A 23,828-nucleotide genomic window follows, 5' to 3' on the forward strand; every position below is an offset into this window, starting at 1 on the left:
CTTGTGCACTGGTGTGTAGCATTTTAGAGAGACATGATGCACAAGTTACCAGAAAGAATACAGAAATTTCTCGTGGGGAGAAATCTTCCAACAGTTTTATCCAGAAGCTAAACCCTCATGTTGTTTTAGTGTGCAAATGACTCTTATTCCAATCTGGGTTTGGAGGCTTGATCCGAGAGGCCTTTAACTGGCATTTAGGACGTGGTGTTCTTTAGCAAGAAAGCTGTCCATTTTTCTTCTCTCCGGGGAAACTGCAGTTTAGGAGAGGCACAAAGCTGAGAATATAACCAAGGGCAGAAAAAAATTCACCCCCGTGTTCTATTTGTCACACTGACCCCGCAGGTCACAACCTGCAAGTTTATGGATCGGTGGGGCCTTGCCTCTGCATAAGCATGTTTTCTGGACTTTGGCTGAAGCGAAATTCCTGACTTCTGAAAGAGGAGTGGGTGTGGACTTCCAGCAGGAATAGCCAGTGGGAAGGAAGTAATATTCATTAAGAGTGTCTCATGCAAGCCGTGCGGGGCTAAGCATGCTCAGTGTAAATTCTCCTGTAGCTTGTCAAGCTATGTTTGAACTCGTTCCAGAATGCTGGATTTACTTTTTTTTTTTTCCACCAGAAAGAATGCTCGATTAGACTGCATTTTGCCTTTTCTTTCTTTTCTTTCTTTCTTTCCTTTTTCTTTCTTTCTTTCCTTCTCTTTCTTTCTTTCTTTCTTTCCTTCCTTCTCTTTCTTTCCTTCTCTTTCTTTTTTCCTTCCTTCTTTTTTTCTTTCTTTTCTTTCTCTTTCTTTCTTTCTTTCTTTCTTTCTTTCTTTCTTTCTTTCTTTCTTTCTTTCTTTCTTTCTTCCTGCCAGAAGATTGGAAACAATGTTCATTTCTGATCAGTTCAGTAATACAATGTCCTTCAATGTCCACTTGAGCATTTCAGTGGCGAAGAAAAGAAACTTTGCTACCTGGGAACTGAAGACTGCTTAGGTCAGTGAATGCTAATAAAGTCCTTAAGGACTCATGGAACCAGGAGTTAACTTTTCTCAACTGTGAAGGTAATCTACAGCAAATTTAATTGCCTTTTCAACTGAGTGGGTATACACCAATTTTTTTTTTTCACACAAAGTGTATGTTTTTCATATGTTGGAGTGATTTTCCAAACCCAGGGAAAATATGTCTTTGGGTTAATTTGCATTTGAAAGGGCCTCTTTTCGTATTAGAAGTTCTCTCTCTCTGCCACAAATTATGTGTTTTTCAAACAAATATTGTGGTAAGCTGATGTAGCCATAATGGTCTGAATGTGGATGTGTTCTGTGTTACATTAATTCTTGGCGCGGGTTAGTTTGGTGAAAGTTACTGCTTTTGTGACTGCCAAAGATGAAAGAGAGTTTGTTTTTTGCTGCTGTTGTTTTTGGAACTTTTGGTGGGCTTTGAGGCGGCGTTGTGAGCCCCTTCTGGAGAGGAGAGTCCTCTCTTTCTGTGTGTAATGTGAATTTCTCACGGTGTTCAGCTGTAACTCTGAGAAAGGGCTACAGTGTTTTTAGAATCTGTGTAGGAGTCGAGTTTTCTTTTTAAAAATGTAGTTTTGGAGGGAAACAGTACTGGAGAAAGGCAGAAACAAGGTTTGTAATGCAGAAATTAAATCAAGACCTTCTTGGTGAATAGTAAGCAGTGAATGCAAAAAATAGTGCATGCTATATACTCCCTGGATTCGTTTAGATTAATAATTTTCCTTTCGGATTAACAGAAAGTACATCAGACTTTGAAGTGTGCTGTCTTCTATATCAATTGTGATAGCACAGAAAACTCAGATTGGAGAGATGTTAGGGTCTCAGAAGAAGCAGGTTAGCAAGGGCGGCCCCTTTAAAGCATCTGGGGGCTGAGGTTATGAAGCCACATGACCTCTTGAAGGAACGGTGCATCCTGGGCTAAGCAGTTCAGTTTTATTCAAGACTTTTAAGAGTAAGAGGGGATTTATTTCTTTTCAAAATAAGAACAGCCAGGCGAGGATTATTGATCAGCCAGGGATTAAATATTTGCTGGATTACGAAGCATCACATATTATCGATGTGTAAATCAGACTGACCAGCTAGCTATCCAGGGGCTGTAAATGAAAATACTATAGCTCCAGACGGAATCAGAGGTAGCAGCCCCCTGCCCGTCATTCTCCATTTTTATGTGGGCGAAAGGGATGATAGAGGTGGGGCAGGGTGTGAAATAGGACTTCACTGAGGAGCTGACCTTGCTCTTTTTTAACTTCTGTCCATCTGTTCTTACTGGGCAGCTGAAGCAGTGAGCAAAGTGGGAAGGGGCCTCAGGGGAGACGAGGAAGAAGAGGCCAGACCCCGCCAGGCCTGTGATCTGCTCCCCGTCCTGTGATTTAGACCTAAGAAGAGAAGCTAAGTGGATGCATCTAAATCCACTTCCTTCTGCTCCCAGAGCTTTGATTTAGTACCAGTTGTTGCAATTCTGCACCTGCCTCTGGTTTTCATAAGTAATAGCGGCTCCCACACATAGGTGGTGGTTTATCTGTTATAGATTGATCCCCAAGGAGATAGCCAGAGTAATTCAGGCTTGTTTTGGTTTTTCCTTTCTTCCCTAACATGTGGCATAGATCTTGATAAGTTTAATTGAAACAACAAATCCTTTCGGGGATGGGAGAGCACAGTTCTCCGTGAGTGTGTGTGTGTGTGTGTGTGTGTGTGTGTGTGTGTGTGTGTGTGTGCGCGCGCGCATGCGTGCTGTCTGGGCTCTGGGACAGCGCAGCTTGGAAGGCTTTCCACGGCCAAGGGCATTTGTCTGGCGTCAGGGACCCTTTCACTGCCTTGGCTCTGTCTGTATAGAAAAAGAGGAGGCACACATTCTGGAGCATTCTTTTCTCCGATTCCCCTTTCCTATCAATGCACCCCCTCTCCAATGCTGTTCCGCCTTCATGACCCTTGTCTCGAAAAATGGCACTGAAACCTTTTCCAGGCACAAAGGAAACCCGAAGGCCTCTTTCTGTTCGCATCTGGATAAAATTTAGATTGTGACAAGGGAAAGTGGGTGGGAGAAGAAAAGGCTGACGTCACAGTTTTAAAAATGCATAGAACAGACTTCCCAGAGGTTTTCTTGCCTAGAGTTTTCGGAGTGTTTTTGTGACCTGCCCACACCCTACCCACGGGGCTTGGGGCAGGCAAGTATTGTATCCATATTTTGTAGCGGAGCGCAGCGGGTCGTCCGAAGCAGAGTCAGACCCAGCACACAGAGCCTTCAAGCTCCCGTTTAAGACTTCACCTGCGCCCTCACGGGAATGATTTGAGATGCGTTTCTGCATCTTGAACTCAGTTTCCCCATTCACTTGGAGGGTTTGGACAATGACAGTTATTTTGTGCCACAGCCTCTCCAACTGGATCTGTTAGTATAATGGTTTCTTAAATTTGAGAAGCCCTTCAGACCTTTCAGGGAACTTTCTCGTCTTTCCTTTTATCTTTGACGCCACCTGTTAAAATCGACTGGGCCGGTGTTGACATCTTCATCTGCCAAAAGACAAAACCGAGAGACTGGTTGACTTGATGCCCCCCGGGTCAGAGGCTGGATGAGCGTCCAGGTTGCCCAACTGAGGGTCTGGAATTTGAATCTACGTAGGGGTTACGGACGTACGGAGGGTACGTATGAGTAGTCTCATGGTTCATGAAGGGGGAAAGTGTGTCAGGGGCTTTACGTACTGTTTGTCCCACGATGCAGGGGAAAACCCGGGCTGGAAGAGTTATGGATGTCACCCACAGTCACACTTAGGGAGCTGGGAAGCTGGCTCTGCATCCTAGCTGTAGGACCCCGACGTGCGTGCCATATGGAATCGTGACCAAGCACACACGCTTCGCTGGGTTTCTCTGCGTCTCGTTTTCCTTGTAGGTAGCATGGGGTGCTGGGTGGATTCTGTGAGATGACGTCTGTAAAATATTCAGCATGGTGCTTTGCGCGGCGAACCCCATGGTGTTCCGAATAGTGACGCGTGTCGTTTTTTTGTGTTCCGTGTCACCCGAGGTGAGTGCAGGTTACTCTTAGTGTGAACCCCAATCAGCTCTTCAGCTCAACTCCCGGATTCTCAGGGCAGTTGTGCTAAGTGAGTGACCATCAACCTGTGAGTAGCGCTTAAGGCGTTGTTATTGAAAATACAAAAACGGTGCTGACTGGCAGGGAGGTAGCGAGGGCAAAGGCGGTGTTCTTCGTCTCTGCCCAGGGAGAGGCTGGCAGGAGGTTATCCAGGCGGATGCGTCTGGGGTGAGCAGGACCGTTGAGTCAAATTGAGTCATCTCTGGTGGCCTTCGCTTGCTGCTGAGCAGACTGTTGGCGTGTGAGATGTCTCTCTGAAGGGAAGAGTGGCTAGCCAGGGGTTATAGATCCCGGGCTCCTAGATCCAGGTGGCATGGAAAAGCAAATGGGGGCACTTGTGCACACAGGCTGTAGAACTGCCACGATTTTGTATTTCTTGGCCCTTCTGACCGGGCCTTTGAGGTTGATGGAGTGTCTGAGCTTACACGTGGCATGATGTTAGAAAGATCCCCTTAGAGAGAGACAGCTCCAGGGTCGTCCACTTCTGACTAAATCAGTGCTTTGTAATTGAGGTTCCCCCCCCCCCACCCCATAGAGGGCTGTCAGTGCATGTCAGAGCCCCGCAAAACCAAACAGAGGGCAGAGCACTCGCCGGAACAAATGGTACATAGGAATTGAAGGGCAAAGCGTCAAAACAGGTGTGATGGTACCCGAGTATGAAGCCGATTTCAGGGACTGTGGCTGACGAATCAAGATTTTAAATGTCTATTTAACATTCTTAAACGCTTTAGAGTTTCGGTGCCTTGCCACGACCCTTCGGTCGCTTGTCCATGCTGGGAAGGGAAGGTCACCGTGGGGGGGTTGGGGACTGTAGGTGGGTGTTGGTTTCTTGAGCATCTATTATGTATCCTCCACTAGGTTTGATGCTTTACCAACCTTAGCTTCTTAAAGTTCACGGTATCCCTGTGGGGAGTTTAAAGAGGAGGAAACCTTCTGGGAGGGGAGAGGGTATATGGCCACGGAGGCAAAGAGAGTTCACCGGATCGGCCAACTGAGCATACAACACCATGTAGAATTAGGAAGACATCCGGGAAGCATTTTTAGGTGGAAAAAGGCAGTGGTGGTCCGATAGCCTCTCAGCCGTTGAGTAGTATTTCCGCGAGTTCCTTCGATGGGAGATGCCGGCCTTGCCTCAATCTGGGATCCATCACCGTGTATTGTCCAGAGTTGGGCAAGTCCGTTCCCACAGTGCTTAATTAGCTCTTTGCACACCACCTGCCTTTGGGGGAGCCACTCCACTTGAACAGCAAGTCGAAATTCTCCTTTTGTTCCCCCACAAATCAGTCCTTAAAAATTTTGCAGCTTCAGCAGTCGAAGATCCCTGTAATTATCAGGCAGTATCCTGTAACTTAAAAACAGAATTTGGAACGAAATGCCTGGGATTTGGGTTCCGGCTCTGGAGTTTCCAAGCTGTGTGACTTCGAGTAAATTAATTTCACTCCCCTGTACCTCAGTTTTCACACCTGAGGACTGGAAGACCAGTGAGAACTGCCTCAGGTGGGATCACCATTAAAGTGAGTTTTAAACATGTGGCCTGCTTTACCTGTGGTTATTCCTTCCCCCTCAGCTGCTACCGGAGAGTTCTCGTGCTTTCTGCTTTTCTGTTCTAAAAAAAGGCTTCTCCTTCACTTACTTAGATGGGAGGTGGTCTTGCGGGCAGTGCTGGGCAAACCGGTTTATATCGGAATATTGGAAACTCTTTTTTCTTTTTTTGCCCAAGTTAACTTTGTATTTGCCAGATTATTGGAAGGTGGACGTCTTTGAAAAGACAGGGGAACCAGACAGAAAACGTAGCCAGAGCAGAATTGGATCAACCATAGGAAGTTCCCAGATGCCGTGAGAAATGGATAACAAACCAAGGGTACCAAACGAATTGTTGACACACGTCTATTTCCACATACTCCCTGAGAAGTTGGGAGAACCGCCCCCCCCCACCCCGCCCCATTAAGATGGCTACTTAAAAGAAAATAACAAGAGTTGGTGAGGATGTGGAAAAATTGGAACCCCGTACCCTGTCGGTGAGAATGTGAAATAGTATGGCTGCTGTGGAAAACAATATGGCGGTTCCTCACAAAGGTAAACATGGGATTACCTGTGATCTAACAATTCCACTTCTGACCCACAATAATTGAAAGCAGGGTCTCAAAGGGAGATTTGAACACCCATGTTCATGGCTGCATTATTCACCGTAGCCAAATGATGGAGGCAACCCAAGGGTGTATCAGTGGCTGAATGGATAAACAAAACGTGGCGTATACATGCAATGGAATATTATCCAGCCTTAAAAAGGAAAGGAATTCTCGCATGTGCCGCAACATGGATGAACCTTGAGGACCTCACGCTATGGGAGGCAGACCGGGCACACGCACACAGTTACTGTAAGATTCCACTTATATGGAAAATGGGAAGTGGGGAGTTATTCTTTTAATGGGTACAGAGTTTGAGTTTGGGAGGATGAGAATGTTCTGGGCATGGGTGCTGGCAATGGTTGCACAAAATGCGAATGTGCTTAATGTCACTGGCCTGCATATTTTAAAATGAGCAAGGATGGTAAATTTTATAGTATGTATATTCCATCACAATTAAAACCAAAAGCCACTGAGAATGTAAACAGTGGAGTAGATAGTTTGTAAGGGCTTACCTACTGGAAGTATTTGTTTCATTACTGAAATTCAGCTGGTGGGAGAGGAAGATGAGGCTCCAACTGAGGAGGAAAAGAGAACCAAATCACTCAACAAACGCACTTCGTGGAAGCAGGGGAAAAAAAAAAGGACACGGGAGAAAAAAAGAGGGCTCTTGGTACAGAGAAATGCAATTTCCAGAATTTCTATGTGTGAGGTTCTTAGGGGCGGGGTTTCTTGGACACTGTGTTCACGCAGCAAGCATGCTACTTTAGATCATTCATTCGGGGTGGCATTTAGGCGCTGATACAGATGTGGGGGTACCGAAAGCCCATGAGCCACCTCTTCTTGCTAGACCTTGGATTTCCTATTGGATTACATTTTTACCAGAGGCTACCTCTGTGAAAGGTCTGTGGTGAGTAAAACTGTGGAGCTCAACAGAAATTAAACAGCTACTCATCATCAGGTAGAGGAGGGGAAAGAAAGCAAGGAGCATGCAGTGACTGCCTATTTTCTACCACGTGTTTCAATCCTTTCAACCCTCTCAGTTGCCTCTCGGTCCGTTTTCTACAGGGAGCCTCCCCAAGGTCCTTTGGCTGCAGAGTGGCGAGGCCGGGACTAGAACCCCGGGTCTAAGTGAGAGCCTGAAGCTTATTCTGTTTCATCACACTTCAGGCTTTAGGCATTACATGGCCTCAGTTAACTGTGTAAAACCGTCCTTCCCTGCCTTTGCTGTCAGCAGCCACAGAGGGAAGTTTTTCTGGAACCAGATATATGTCTCACACACACAGCTTCGGACCCTCCCAGGGGGCTTCCGGGGGGCGGGGGCCGGGGGGGGGGGGTGCTGGGGGGCAGCATTAGCATCCACGATCTGAACATCATTTTTAATTTTCACGAATATTCGCATAGCAACATTTAACCTTTCTGGGGCGGGGGGTTGGGGGGGGGGAAGCTCCAGGAGCAGAGGTGCCTGGGGAACATCTTTTCTTCGGTGTTCTCTCGGGTTCAGGTGTTGGAATAAATGAACCCGGAGGGCACCGGCCCCTCCCTGGAAGGCTGTTCTCAGGCTCCTTTGTTTGGTTTATGTATAGCCATCAATGCATCATTCCTTCTGCTTCAGCTGTTTGAGAATCCCATCTTCTCTATTGATTTCCCACAGAACGTTTACTGCTCTCCAAGGTGTGACCTGTACCTCTGGCTAATTTATTTCTGTCATGGCTGTAGGATTTAGGAATGAAGGGGGGAGGGGAGAGGGGGGGAGTGGGGAGAGAGTGATGTGTCCAAGATGTGGGAAGTGAATTCGGCATTGGAGCCCCCGACAGGCCTGCCCGCGGCTCTGGAGGGCAAGTTCTATGCACCCAGCAAGGGGACTTTGTTTGAAAATCTGCTCGGCAGGATGGAAGCCCAACCACGGGGTTTCAGGAGGCCAGGAATTAGAGCAGGGCCCCATGGGGATGGAAAAGCAACGAAAGAATGTGTTTGAAAATAACGTCTTGACTGTCCAGGAGCCAGTCACCATATTGAGCAGTATGTGGTCGTTTTTTTTTTTTTTTTTTTTTTTTTTCTTTTTTAATGAAATGATGGAAAACTGCTACTGGGGTCAGGGAGGTGACCAGCGAAGTCATATTCTCTTCTTCATGGGATTTTTCAACAACAGGGCATCCATGTCTCAGTCCCTGGAACTGGGATCGCACAGACCTACATGTGAGATATTAAATCGAACCACTTGAACATAAGCCCCCCCCCCCTTGCCCTCCATGCCCACGATGCACCCGGTGACCCTTTCCGTGGTCTGATTTTATCAGATCACGATTCGAATGTCCACTTCATTGTTGCCACCCATGGAGACAACTTCTGTCTTCTTAAAAACTGGTGATAACCTTCCGCAAGGAAGGATGTAGATTATTTCTCATGTTGGCCTGGATGGGGACTCACATTTGTTGAGTGAGTGGAGAGGTCATATCTGAAGAGCACTTTAACGTTTTCAGGATCGGGGCGCCTGGGTGGCTCCGTCGGTTAAGCGTCCGACTTCGGCCCAGGTCACGATCTCACGGTTGGTGAGTTCGAACCCCGCGTCGGGCTCTGTGCGGACAGCTCGGGGCCTGGAGCCTGCTTCGGATTCTGTGTCTTTCCTTCCCTGCTCACACTCTGTCTCTCTCTCTTTCCAAATAAAGATTAAAAAAAAATTAAGAAAGAAAAGTTTTCAAGATCTTTTTCATATACGTTATTTTATTTCATTTCCAGAACAAAGCTAAGAAGGAGGTATTGTTCTTTTCCGTGCATGCTTGAAGAAATGCTGGCTCACGGGCCAGCCTGTTGCCTCGCTGAGGTCACGTGGCTAATCAATAGCAAATACAGGATTCAAGTCCAGGGTGTCTGCTTCTAGGTTCCGCTGGGATTCCACGATACCTCAGGAGTGCAGGGGCCACGATATGTTACCAGGATCACCCACTGAGTAGTGGAAGCTGGGCAGTAAGTGGCATGAGGGCCAAAATTTGCCCAAACACTTAGAAAGCCACTAAGGGGACGAATCAGAGCTGAACCAAACATGCAGGCTACGAAACATCCACTCGTATGATTCATGCCTACCGTCAGTCCGTCTGAGGTGTGATAAAGCCTTGGGAAGAAGGGTAAACCATTCATCTCATATACCAGCCTCCAACCCCACCCCGACGCGCATGCAGCTTCTCTGTCACTCTTTGGAGGGAATAAAATCAACTATCTCCACATGTGTTATCATCAGTTATAATATACCCTGGGCTGGGCATTAGAATAGCAGTTTGCTGTGAGGCTGGCTAATGGAGTTCATGTCTATAAACTCCAGACAGTCCAGGAACCTAAAGAAGAAGGGAAAGGGGTGCCTGGGTGGCTCAGTCGGTTAAGCGTCCGACTCTTGGTTTTGGCTCAGGTTTGTGATCTCATGGTTTGGGAGATTGAGCCCCATGTTGGGCTCTGCACGTGTGGATCCTGCTTGGGATTCTCCCTCTCTCTCTCCCTCTTTGCCCCTCTCCCGCTCGTTCTCTCTCCCTTTCTCTCTCTCTCTCAAAAAAAATAAATAAACTTAAAAAAAAAAGAAGGGATAATCTTGGAGCCAAATTAAAAAAGTCCAGTGCATAGGACTAAGAGTAACTGTAAATATCCCTGGGATAGCTGAAGTTGGTTTGGTTTGAGAGGATCTGGCCTTTGAAAAGAATCTTCTTCTCTTCCTTTATATGTGGCAGACTGCATTCCCGCCACCTGTGAGGTAACCTTTGTCTCGGGACTTAGGATTTTTGAGAGGGGAGGGATGCGCTACAAAATAAACGCTCCAGAGAAAGTCATAGTCGCTTCCGCATCAACAGTGTGCGAGGCTGCGTTTCGCTGTTTCCCTCGCCAGGGGCAAGTTTTATTTCTCTGCTCCTTTCCTTTCTGCAAGCAGGTTTAGGATACCGACACCTCCCTTGAAGTTGGCCTGAAGTAGCATGTTGTTCCAGAGAGAACTCAGGACTCACAGATTGTTGTTTTTTTTTTGTTTTTTTTTTTTAATGTTTATTTATTTTTGAGACAGAGAGAGACAGAGCATGAATGGGGGAGGGGCAGAGAGATGAGACACAGAATCCGAAACAGGCTCCAGGCTCTGAGCTGTCAGCACAGAGCCTGACGCGGGGCTCGAACTCACGGACCGCGAGATCATGACCTGAGCCGAAGTCGGACGCTTAACCGACTGAGCCACCCAGGTGCCCCAACACAGATTGTTTTTTAAGAAAGCCTGAATTTGCGTATGGGTTCCACAGCTTATGAGTTGTGCGGCTACAACATGTAACTGTTAACAATCGATTTCTGCATCTGTAAAATGGGTCTGTTAGCATCTGTCCTAACTCACGGAGTTGTCGTGTTGAACCTCGAGAGACGGGGGGCGGAAAGGTGTTTTGTGAACTCAAGCGTACTGTCCGGGAAAGAATGTGCCCTGTATTCTTTTGAGCTCTTCGGACGTGGGGACAACTGGTGTTCTCTCAACGATCTATGCTATCAGAATGATAGAATGTTCCAGCGTGTTTCCACTTACCATCAAAACTTACTGGGGGCTATGATTTGGAACTCACCTACAGCTCACCACGAAAATGCCAGATACACACCTTGTCTCTGCTCTGTCCCACCTCGCCCTAACCCTTCCTGAACGTCCTGCCTCTGTGCTCTGAGAGTACGTCCAGCTCCCGTATCGGGTCCTGTTCTTCTTTGGAGACGTGCCTGGGAACCTCTTTGAGGGAAGCCTCCTCATCTCACTGCTCCTGGAGTTTCCACAACTGTTGGCACAAAGCGAAGTGGGGAGGGGCTGGCCTGTGTGCAGACAGCAACCGGGCTCTGAGTTGCAAATACCTCCACTCTCGGGTCGGAACGTAGCGTGTCATAAAGACAACAGACCATGTGAATTTTGAGTCTGATGATGCAATGGTGATGAAGATCTGCTACATGATGGGTTAGGTTTTTGCTGGGCTAATACGAAAACCTACAAACCGTTTATACAATTGGGAAAAGCTTTGTTGGGGAAATTGCCTTATGAACCGTAGGGGGCTGACTTACGAACATATATTTACAGTTCAGCTTGGTTAGGACTTGAGGCTTTTCTTCTCTTTTCTTTTTTAATTTTTTTAATGTTTATTTTTGAGAGAGACAGAGACAGAGCATGAGCAGGGGAGGAGTAGAGAGGGAGACACAGAATCCGAAGCAGGCTCCAGGCTCTGGGCTGTCAGCGCAGAGCCCGCCGCGGGGCTCGAACCCACGAACTGTAAGATCATGACCTGAGCCGAAGTCAGATGCCTAACCGACCGAGCCACCCAGGTACCCCGAGGCTTTTCTTGGCTCTGAATGTGCAGACCCTTCTTCCAAGTTTAGTTTTATAGAAACATTGTATCATCAATGGAGTGAGTTACGACCTGGTTAGTGTGGGTCTCTGGAGGACCTCCAGTGCTGGGTGGCTGGAGACGGAGGGGGTCCCGTCCTGCTTCCGCCACTTACCGGCTGTGACAGTGGATTCCTCACTTACAAAATAAAGACGGTGATGATAATACTCCGTGCACAGGGTCGTTGTTAGAAGTGGTTTGTGGAATAGAACAGGTTAGACAAAGAAAGTTGTGACACTGACTTAGTGCAGTATAAACACAGCTTCCCATTTTTTTTTTAAATGCTTATTCATTTTTGGGAGAGAGAGAGTGAATAGGGGAGGGACAGAGAGAGGGGCGGGGGGACAGAGGATCCTAACCAGGCTCTTCACTGACCGCAGAGAGCCTGTTGTGGGGCTCAGACTCATGAACCGTGAGATCATGACCTGAGCCAAAGTTGAATGTTCAACCCACTGAGCCACCCGGGCTCCCCAGGCTGTGGCCTCTTTTGTTGAACAGGGAATGACTGGCTTCTTTTTTTAAAAAAAATTTTTTTTCAACGTTTTTTATTTATTTTTGGGACAGAGAGAGACAGAGCATGAACGGGGGAAGGGCAGAGAGAGAGGGAGACACAGAATCGGAAGCAGCCTCCAGGCTCCGAGCCATCAGCCCAGAGCCTGACGCGGGGCTCGAACTCACGGACCGCGAGATCGTGACCTGGCTGAAGTCAGACGCTTAACCGACTGCGCCACCCAGGCGCCCCGGGAATGACTGGCTTCTAAGTGAGGGCTCTTAAGAGTGTTAATTGAGGGTGGGATGCTCAGAGAGCACTGGAGATCAAAAATTCCCACAGATACTTTACGTACGGATCAGGAGTTGGCAAAACTGTGCTACAGACACACAATGGAATATTATTCAGCCGTAAAAAGGAGTGAAGCACTAACACAGGGAACGGTGTGGATGAACGTCAAGGGCATTCTGCTGAGTAAAAGAAACCAGTCCCAAAAGATCATGTATTGTATGGTTCTGTTTATATAAAGTATCCAGAATAGGTAAATCCATAGAAACAGAGAGTGGGTTGGTGGTTGCCAGGGGCTGGGGGGGAGCGGGAAACAGGGAGTAGCAGCATAAAGGGCGTGGGGCTTTCTTTGGGGATGATCAAAATGTATTCGAATCCGATACAGCACCACATGGAGAATGTACTAAATATCACAGAAGCGTTCACTTGCATATGGTTAATTTCAGGGGCGCCTGGGTGGCTCAGTCGGTTAAGCATCCGAGTTTGGCTCAGGTCATGATCTCATGGTTCATACGATCAAGCCCCACATCAGGCTCTGGGCTGAAACTGCAGAGCCTGCTTGGGGTTTTCTCTCCTTCTCTCTCGGCAGCCCCCGCATTCTCTCTCTCAAAAATAAACTTAAAAAAAAACCACACACACACAAATAAAATAAACAACCAGAAAGAAAGTGGTTAATTTTATGTGCATTTTCTGTGCCTTTCACCTCAGTGAAAAGAATTCTGCAGAAAACCCACACCTGAATAAGTTTACTATATAGGAAAGCTTTCTGACTCTTTACATGGTCTTGATCATTGGCTGAGTTTTGTGAAGAAACGTCTCCTCGACTTCTGTACATTTTTTTCTGAAGGCAGTAGCGTCGTCTTGGTTTTCTGTACCTCCACGAGTCCTCAAGTTCTGTTTTAGGTGCTCTTTTCATTTATTCACTTGGTGTCCCGGAGAATGATAATGAATATGTGATCCCGGACGGAGGACTGCAACCTGGCTGTGCAACTTTGGCAGGCATCTTAACCTCTCTGGTCTTAGCGAGACACCAGTTAGATTATCTCTTGGGACTCGGAGTTTTACGGTGCTAGATTTAAGAAACGAGCAGTGCATTGTTAGGTTCCCTTTAAATATTCTGCCAGCTCATTCCTCTGGTTCTTTTACTTTGAATTCATTTATCAAACCTTGCTAGACAGACAGAAAAAAAAAATTATACTTTGAATTAGCCTTCTTTTTTTTTTTTTCCCCATTAAATCTCATTAATGAGGAAAACATTCATTTCCATATCTATGGTCAAACTACTTTTGACCACGGGGAAACTTCGCTTCGTGTTTTTTAAGAGAAAAATGCCCAAAGCGTGAAATTGATGTACTTTTAAGGTTGGAAAAGCCTCAAAAATGATTTTTATCTTTAATTATCATACGTATCAAAAAATACGCACTGCCATAACTTAATAGCCCATCAAAACACTATCTTCAAGGGTCATTTAGCATTTCCATGATAAATTGCTATTTTTAGACGCTTATGTAACCAAACAAAGAATGTGTTCTTGGCTATGGCCATGAAGACAAGTTATTATCGTGGGAGGGACAAAGGAATCTGAGAGGCCCATGAGAGACGGATCCAATTGCAGAGGACATTTTATAGAGTGCCCTTTCTCTTCAGTCTCCATTTTCTGCAATCAGAATAATGCAGTGCTTTTCAGAGCCATTTTCCTTTTTGAAGTGCTCTTTCCTCATTAGTTCATAAATACTCATCAATGAATTTTCCTCCTCGTCTTGGAAGTTGGAGTAAAAAGAAAGATAATCGCTTTCTATTTCGTAAGTATGATTCCCTCTGGGACTTCCCCTCTTGTGCTTTTAATGGAAACATAAGAAATAAATGATACCTCCTCGTTTGAAAGGACCAAAGACTACCATTCCTTCCATACAGAGCCAGTGGAAATTTACTGCAGATATCAATGACCTTTAGCAACTACCCGAGTGTGGTAACAGAAGGAATGTCTGTCTCCCATTACCAAGCTCTGTAATGCTTTAGTGTCTCCTGAGGACAGGGAGCTCGAAGGATGCCTTGGAGGGGGCGGGGGGTTCTTCGTCAGTGAGCTGAATATGGTAGAGTTGAGCTGAGAAGAGGTGGTCTTTGTCTGAGCATGGGTCTTCAGTGGCCGTCGCGTCTCTGATTTCCAGGGTCAGAAGGGAATGGTTTCAGAATTTTCTATTCTTTTTGCGTTCTCTGCGCTGTAGCAACTTCGTTCCATTTAGCCTTGGCTATGATTTTCCCAGTTTCTGCTGCGGTGAATTGCATTCCGCGTACTTAAAGCAGCTCCTAGACCATTGTAGCTGCACGTGGGTGGGGGAAGGGGTTCAGGGAAGACAATTTACAGCATAAGCTACGTCTGATTGGGTTTCTGCTGGCTTGTAGTTTATAGTAGCCTTACCCAATAGGCATGTAACACAAGCAACTAATGTGAGCCATGTGTGTTTTGTTAAATTTTATGGTAACCACATTAAAAAAAAGTAAGACTAAGTAAGTGAAATGGATGGGTTAATACATATTTTCTCAAAACTACAGTTCACTCTGGTGGTTACGTTCGGTACGGAAACGAACCACAGCATGAATGAATTATGATCTCTCCCCCTCCCCATTTTGCTTTCTGTTTTGCTGTATCTCGAGCACCAAGAAATGACAAGACTGTTGATGTCAGATAGTGGTTAGGATTTGACTGGGTTTCATCTGAGCCCAATCCTAGAGCAGCTGCGCTGTAAGTGGTTTTTCCACATACTCTTAGTTTTTTTGGTATCATCATCTCCCAAGATAATCTTTTGTGCTTATTTTTATGTGGTTGTGTTCTCACGAAGAAAAAGGCTCCTGCTTATACCTGTGGCCTCTCATCTCAGTTCAACTGAAAAAATTCTAAAGGGCGGCAGCCATGACCGAAGGAGACAAGTGTCAAGATGGCTGCAAATCCCCTTCCAGAGGCTTGACGTCCCATTCTTGGGCTAAAGACCTCCTTTTTTCTTTAGAAAAATGTCACAAATATTTGGTCTATCATTCCACCGACTGGACCTTTAGCCGTTGGCACTTGCGATATCTATAGGGGAACAATAATTAATGTTGGTAATTGGTTCTCTTTGAACAGTGACCATGAGCAAGGCACTGTGGTAGGTGCTGTGAGAGACCCAAGAAAGTAGTGCCACCCTCCCCTGTCCCCAAGGAGCTTAGCCTGATGGTGAAAATAAGCTCGATACACAGAGTCATGGTCAAGGTTCTTAAAGCGTTAGGGCAGAAATATCCGCAGGGTAGTCAGATGACCCTGATGTACGACGAGACAGAGTGAACAAATAAATATTTGCCAAGGCCCTACTCCAAGCCAGGAGGTTTACCAGATGCCAGTAACAATGAAGGTGAAGACGGTTTCTCTTTCTGAGGATCCCCTAAACTACTGTGAGATGGGGTAAAAAACAGCCACCTGAAACGCCATGCGAGCTATGATATAACGGGGAGCTAGGACTACAGAAATGCAGAGGAAGGTGAGACCAATGCCTCCAGTCCAAAGTTGGGGTGAGATCTTGAGGGGCAATGCTGATAGGGCTGGTTTTCCAAATAGGAGTTCGCTGGCCAGACAGGGAGAGGAAAACAGCCTGGAGAGAAGGGGACAAGAGTGAAGGTAAATGTGGTTCTAGGGCTGGGGAGCCTTGGAGAGAAGTCGTATACTTGAGGAAGTTCAGTTCTCTAAAAGACAGTGGATTCTATCTTAGGATACCCGATTCCGATTCTGCCTCTGTTGTGTTCCCTACAATTCGTGGATGTTTAAGAAAATATCGTAGGTTGCTAAGATTGGGTGATCTTTCACTTTTATTTAAAAAGTAGCCCATCAGTGACTATTAATCACTCTAATGAGAGGCACCATGCCACCGTGCTTAAGTGCTGACTCTGGAAGGCAGGCTACCCGGCTTCAAATCCCAACTCTTCCGCTAAAATCTCTGATATTTAGCCTCTCGGTACTTCAGTTTGCTCATCTGTAAACTGGGAGATCAAAATAGCATTTACCTCAAGGGTTACTGTTAGTAATGCAACGAGTTATGATTTGGGAAGGGCATAGAATAGTGTCTGATTCACGGGAGGAACCCTAAATGTTTCCTAAATCTAATGCAAGCAATACTTAGAGTTCCAGTGGTTCTGCAATGGCAAACCAGCTGTCTGGCTGTCTGTGTGCCTGTGTGATGTGATCGGGGAATTGTTGATTTGTTGTTGTTTGGTTTTGTTTTTTTTTTTTTTTTTTTTTTTTTTTTTTTTTTTTTTGAGGGAGTGAATTTGTTTGCAGTCTAGCTGGTCTGAAATTGGTCAGTGGTATACACTGATTGATTAAAGCAGATTGGAGGAGACATTCTTGCAGTAGAATGATACAAGCTTTCTATTTTATTTCAGTACATACCAAAAACACATTAAAATTTTTTTTAACGTTTATTTAGTATTGAGAGACAGAGAGACACAGAGCATGAGCAGGGGAGGGGCCGAGAGATGGAGAGACCCAGAATCCGAAGCAGGCTCCAGGCTCTGAGCTGTCAGCACAGAGCCCGACGGGGGGCTCGGACTCACAAACCGCCAGATCGTGACCTGAGCCAGTCGGATGCTCAACCGACCGAGCCACCCAGGCGCCCCTAAAAACACATTTAATTGCTCTTGCTATCGAAATTTCCACTTCAGTGAACTTGCATGTGAAATATCTAGAAACACCAGTTATTTCTAAGAGAGTATGTGAGAATATGTGTGCATTCATGTTGGATCATATATGAAAGTTATGCTTTTGTCAGTAAAGGCAGAATATTGTCACGTTGTAATGAGTGACTGCTTTGCATTCCTGTAAAAGTTGCTTATTTTTTTAATTTATTTTATTTTATTTTATTAAAAAAATTTTTTTTTTAACGTTTATTTATTTTTGAGACAGAGAGAGACAGAGCATGAACAGGGGAGGGGCAGAGAGAGAGGGAGACACAGAAGCAGAAGCAGGCTCCAGGCTGAGCTGTCAGCACAGAGCCCGACGCGGGGCTCGAACTCACGAACTGTGAGATCATGACCTGAGCTGAAGTCGGATGCTCAACCAACTGAGCCACCCAGGCGCCCCTAAAAGTTGCTTATTAAGAAAAATCCCAAACAGGCTTAAAAGTAAAGAGAATAGTCTACCGTATATCCATAATCTATCAATCATTTAGATTTTAACCTTTTTTTTTTTTGGTTAAAGTATTTTGAAGGAAATCCCAGATATCATAGCATTTACAAAGTGTATTTTCTTGGGGCTTCTGGCTGGCCCAGTCACTTAAACATCTGACTTCGGCTCGGGTCATGATCTCACAGTTTGTGGGTTCGAGCCCCGTGTCAGGCTCTGTGCTGATAGCCTGGAGCCTGGAGCCTGCTTCGGATTCTGTGTGTGTGTCTCTCTCTGCCCCTCTCCTGCTTGTGCTCTCTCTCTCTCTCAAAAATAAATAAATGTTAAAAAAATTTAGAAAGTGTATTTTTTTTTTTTTTACATAACACAAAGCCATCCCACCCACAATAATCTTTCTTTGACATATCCCATCCATATTCAAATTTTCCCATTTGTCCCCAAGTGGCTTTTTCAGTTAATTTGTTTGAATCAAGATACAAACAAAGTCTACCCGGTACATTTGGTCATCAGAACTCTTATGTTTCTCATCATCTAGGATGGTCTGTGTCCCTATGTTGGTTTGAGAGGGTTTTATTATGTGATGGGCTCAGGGTCTCAGACCGAAGGAAGCCCTGTACTGGCCAGGTAGTAGGTGGTGGCCTAATTCACCTGAGGCAGAAAACTTTTGGCCAAGAAAGTTAAATTGTAATGTTCTTCCCACAAGGTTTAATTTCAATTCTATGTATTGAGGCACTGAGCAAGGCACTAAAGACCCAGAAATGAATGAGACGCAATCACGAATCAGAGTTTCCGCTCTTTGATCAGGAGCGTTTCTGCTGTGTGACCTGTCAGAGGGAGAGATCTTGAGGTCGAGTGGGGAGTGTGGCTGCTTCCAGGGAAGCCATCAGTGTGCAGGTGCTACAGACTCTGGCTCAGGGCTTTTCTTTCCAGTGTGGGAGTGCATCAGACAGCTGAGAATGCTGGAAATTTTGTAGCCCAGTTGGGCAGGTGCCTAGTGATGAGACAGGAGATTCTGGGGTCTGCCTTCCTTCCTAACACCATCTCCCCTAGCAACATAGTGTCTGAGGTTTTATTCCTCAGTGAGTATAAATTACGTCGAACCTTCACACCTATGCCAAGCACTGGATAGCATTTGAGAAATGGTTACTATTTCCCAGGAAGTAGAATTCTTAAGAAGGCACGCGTAGGAAAAAAAAAAATTCCCCTTAGGTCTTTGCTTTAGATATGTCTTCTTCCTCCAAATTTGAAAGGAATTCCTAGAGGTTGGTCAGTCTACAGGGAAGAAAGGAAGATGCTTTCTTTTCCTCAGGATCCTGTGTGTTAGGGAGAAAGCCTGTTCTGAACACCAGAGGCGGACCAAGAGAGCGTGGAGAGAGGACTGTGTGGGGTGGGAAGGTCTCTGGACTGAGATGTGGAAAGACCTGGGATTGCCTCCTTGTACGTCACTTTCCGGCGACTTTAATTTCAGCACGTCTTTGAACTTGAAATCAGCTTTCTTATCTATAAAATGGGTGTAAGGATGACTTTTCCATATGAAAGATGATGGTTTTGAAACTTCTTAGAATTTGCAGCCCCCTCCTTCTCCCCACCCCCAGGTAGGAAAGGAATGTTGTTACTGCTGTCTTAGGAGGAAGAAACCTGTCTGAATTCTTTGGAAGAACGAACAGCTAGGAGGGTGCTGTGTGGATCTGAGGATGGTCAGCCAAGGTCTTTGGAACTCAGAATGAAGAATGGTTTAAAACCATTTACTTATTTCCAGAATGAAAAATGAAAGGGATACTGAGGCATTTTTAAAATGATGTAACTTTGTCTCTATTAGTGTAGTAGCAAGAAAAAAATTAAATTAAACTTACAGACCCTGAGTCAGGCTAAATGCATCCAGCGGTAGTGTTAATTAGGACAACTTCTGCTTCAATATAAAATAGGGTTATGACAGTGAGAAGTTGGTTTATTGAAGATAAGTATGAATTGGATAGACTGCTGGCCCTTCCATCAAGTACAGAGGGCACTGAACTTCGGGTTATGCGGTCAGTTGATTATGTGCACAAAAGTCATGTCATAAAGGCTAGTGAGAGAGAGAAGGGGAGATTAGGTATCGGACCTTCACACACCCGGGGGAGAGGTCAGAACACTTCAGGAAGGTGTGAGAGGAAGACAGATTCTAGAACCAGAGGAAGGTTTGAAAAGTATGAGTACAACCAGCAAATATCTTCTGGTGCCTTCAAACTAAACTGGGGGGACCAATTTTGTTTTTGTTAGCATTTCGGGTGCTCTGTCTATGGCTGCGTTCTAAGCATCCTTGGAGGGTCGGTAAACAAACCACACACATGCTGATATGCTCAAAGGAGCACTGGTGACGTCTCCAGTAGAAAGCCATTGAATTCGAGGATCAAGGTGGAGGGTAAAGAGTCATCAAATGAGCAGAGTGGCGAGTTCCAGAGTAACAAAGCGATTGCTCGTGTGACAGCGTGTCACATGCGTTTGTTTTAATAGTGTTAGTTGTACCATCCAGAATAAGGGACGGTTTAAAAAATGGAGCACATCTCACATCTCGAATATAAAAGCTGCCGTTTCTGTTTCTTTGTGTCATCTACTGTTTGGATCCTACACTGTATTTACTGAGCATGTACTAAGTGGAGGTACACCACAGTGCTGGGTGTATGCAAAGGAAGGGGTCATTAGAGGATGACGGAGTAAGATCAAGCCAGAGAAAAACTGCACAGTAACCAGGGGTTAGTAATTACTAAGGCATTTGTGGCAAGAGCCATTTCGGGTGAATGGGAAGAGGAAGGACCCACATAGTTTATGCTGCTCTTTTCTGGCAGTTGGGTTGTCACAGAGAGACTCAGGCCTCGGGAAGGTTCCACGTGGTGGGTGTTGAGGTGATCTAGAGACCGAGAGATGTGAGGAGGCCAGCTACTACATCCCGTTTCCAGGACAGGATCTCGTTGACAGATATGTTACAAACTGGCCTGAAGACATGATCTCCAGGAGGCTTTCTCAGTAGAATATAATCCCCATGAGGGCAGGACTGGGTCTCTCTCGGTCACAACTGATTTTCCAGTCCCTCACGTTGCGTCCCAAATCGAGTGGGAATTCAGTGAATAAAAAACTCTGTACTTGTTGGAGAATGGTCTTCCCCGAAGCAAAAACTTTCTTTGAAGCTTAAATGTATATCGTAAAACTCTGAGGCCGTTAGTTAAGGCTGCAAAAGATTTGGAAGTGAACGTTTGTTGAATCTTTACATTCCTTCCAAGAGACGGGATCCCACCATCATGAAAGCGTCCATGCACGTTATGGCCACACTCCCACGTGCCCACATAGACTCACTTCTGTCCACCCTTTGGTCCTCTGATCTTCGTGGTCTAGTTTAGAAAAAGAAGCGAGGAAAGTGACATGAATTGAAATTGTACATCGCAGGGTTTTGTTTTTTTTTTTTATGCCTTCAAAGACCGTATATCACCAGAGAAATAAAGCCATTCTTCTAAGATTGCCTGTAATTTTTTTTTTTTCTTTTTTGGCAAGTTCTCCCTGTCTTTTTTGTAGCTCTGTCTCTTCCTTAGAGGATTCTTTAAGTTCTATCCATCATCTCATTTACTGAAATGTACCTCATTTGGGAATGAGAAAGTTTTGGCATAGCTGAGAGCTTTTAATGGAAATATGAGAGAAGACGACTCTGACATATATAATACCTTCAATATGTTTCCATATATTGCACGATCTCTGATGCATAGCCTGAGACACATAACGACAGATGGGCCGGGGAGAAGGAGGAACATTCTCCAAGCGGGGATTTCTTTAGAAACCAGCACTCCTTCCAAGGTGCTTTGAGCTATTCTTAGCAATTGGGGTTCAACACTTTCACCCCCAACAGGAGCAGGTTTCTGCCAACAGGCTGCCTGTGGGGGCTCTGTTGCCTAGCATTTTATTCCAAACAAGAGTCAAGCCAGACAGAATAGTCTTAGAGAAACCTAGAGCCAGAGAACCAAGCCCCTGTTTTGAGCTGCGGGACGATGGTCAAGTTACTTGACTTCTTTGGGCCTGCGATTCTTCCATCATGTAATGGGGCTGAGAAGTAGTTTCTGTTCACTTCCAAACTCTGAAACAAGCTATGAGAAAATGTTTATGTAACAGTGGGGATTATGAAATTTTCCATGTTCTTTGCAACTATCTTTTTGACACATCTAGAGTGGAAATAATTAGGAGGGATGTTTCTTTTCCCTTCTTATTTTATCCAAATCTAATCGTTTGATGGCTCAGAATTTCCTCAAATGCAAACAACACATTCCAGAATAATGCAGAATTTCATTTTGGAGTGAGAGGACTAAGCAGTGAAGTGTTTTGACCACATGTTACGGGGTTGAGAAAATTTAAAAGCCACCTACACGAGAATGTGGGCTCCGTAACATTAGCGAGGCTTTACTACGGAGTCACTCTGAGAGCATCTTATTTTATTTTATATTTTCTACCCTGTCTGAGCCACGTGATAGCAGATTTGAATCGATGGAATATCTGATACGCTCTCTTTCTTAACTGTGTTCCATTAGCTTGAGCTATTTATCAGAAAACGCTTTTTTTTTTCTAATTTTTTTTTTGACTTGCACACAATCTGGTTGCCTGTGTTCGCCACACCCAGACATTGTGCTGACAGAGCCTTGTTTTTTCACAGCATAGTTTTCCCATCTGGGGCGTGTGCTTGTTATTGTAGTAAGATAGATAAAATACCTACGTAAAGACATACTCGGGCCAAACACAGAGTATATTCCCAGATGTATGGCTTGCCGGAGGGGAGGGATCTGAGAAGTCTTGGAGTCCAGAGGGCTTAGAGCAGTAAAGTGCCTGGGTGTTAGAGAGCTCATGGCTTATTGGGGAAACAAATGCCTGTGGAAGGGAATAGCTACCAATGAAAGAAACCCTGGAATGTCTCCTGGGTTAATTTAGGATTCCTTACTGGAAATAACTGGGGCCATTGGAAGTACAGAAAATTAAACCCATTGTCTTGCTTCTCTGAGCCAATAAGGATATTCTTCAAATTAGGAAAACATTATCCTGTAGCAGATTGCAAATCAGAAGATACCTATCCATGATCGATAACTCTGTGATGTTCAGGTTTTTTGAAAGCGTACAGTAGAATGATTGGAAGGAAAAAATGTCTTTCTCTTGACATCCTTACCCTGCCCACCCTACTGAACACTCCGTATCCCCCACTATAGACCTTCCTTGCCTCTGCCTCTTCATCCAGGCTTAACACCCACCGGCAACACATTATTAGCTGCTTTCAGCTGGGTTTTGTTCTGGTTTGATCCCAGTCCCTCGCCAAAGGGGGCGTGGCAGCCTTGCACTCCCTGCCTCCTATGGTTCCTCAACCTGGTGTTTGGCCTTGGTCTCTAGGGAGGTTAGATATTGATCTGTTTGCCGGATGAGGCAGCGAGGGCTGAATGAGAAGACCAGCAAGTCTGAACTTGCAAGTGGAAGAGGACTTTTCCAGTTGGAACGTGATGCAGGGACCATGCCATCCAGTACAGAATCACAGTGACAACAGGTGACCACACACGGAGTCCTCCCTGTGTCAGGGACCAAGGAGGATGTTCGAACTAGATGGCCTGCCTTAGGAATACTGTTCTCCACCAACGCCCAGTGAGAGGTATGGGACTTTCCTCCAAGGAACACCTCACCACATGTCCACAACTGGCCATTCTAGGATTGACAATTCAACACTTCCTAACCCTTGCCTCATCTTCCCCATTGACCTTGTTACCCATATCTGTGCTCTTCCTCTACTGAGCGAGCACACTATTCACCTTCTGTAAGTAGGGTTTCCTTCTGGCTTTTCTTTTGTTTCTCTTGTTCAGTTTGATCACTAAGCTTCCAGGTAATCCTTCTTTGGCTTCTAGAACCTTTTCCATGGCACTGCTCATTCAAGTGATATTTTACTCCACTCCTTTAGGGCAGATTCAGGAAACTATACAAGTTATTCCTTAATCAAGTAAACTGTTGATACTCTTTTGAGGTGTGTGTGTGTGTGTGTGTGCGCGCGCGCGTGCATGTGCGTGTCCGCGTGTGTGTGTGTGTTCAAACCCAACTGCAGAATAGTAATTTAGCTCCTGATTCATAAGAAATAGGCATGGAAGTCTCAGTGGCGGTAGTGGACAGAGTCCTTAGGGAATTTATTCTAGGAATATATGAGATTGGATCTCTTATCTATCAACTGCTGTGGTTTGGGGATCCCTGAAAGATTGGTTCAGTTGAAGGAATTGTACATGTTCATAGCTAGTAAGTAAAGGGAGAGAGAGAGAGAGAGAGAGAGAGAGAGAGAG

At 45.4% G+C, this 23,828-nt stretch overlaps 1 long non-coding RNA gene across 1 annotated transcript in view; it reads left to right on the forward strand.

The window, feature by feature from the left end:
* Positions 1 to 806: 806 nt before the first annotated feature.
* LOC128776210 (uncharacterized) overlaps positions 807 to 23,828 on the forward strand; it is a 75,471-nt gene continuing 52,449 nt past the window's right edge. The window contains exon 1 of the long non-coding RNA XR_008421274.1: positions 807 to 1,043. This is a non-coding gene — a long non-coding RNA (uncharacterized LOC128776210). The remainder of the gene's footprint in view (positions 1,044 to 23,828) is intronic.

This window comes from Panthera pardus, unplaced genomic scaffold (genome assembly GCF_024362965.1).
Source record: "Panthera pardus isolate Hobbes unplaced genomic scaffold, ASM2436296v1 HiC_scaffold_12, whole genome shotgun sequence".
Lineage (NCBI taxonomy): Eukaryota > Metazoa > Chordata > Mammalia > Carnivora > Felidae > Panthera > Panthera pardus.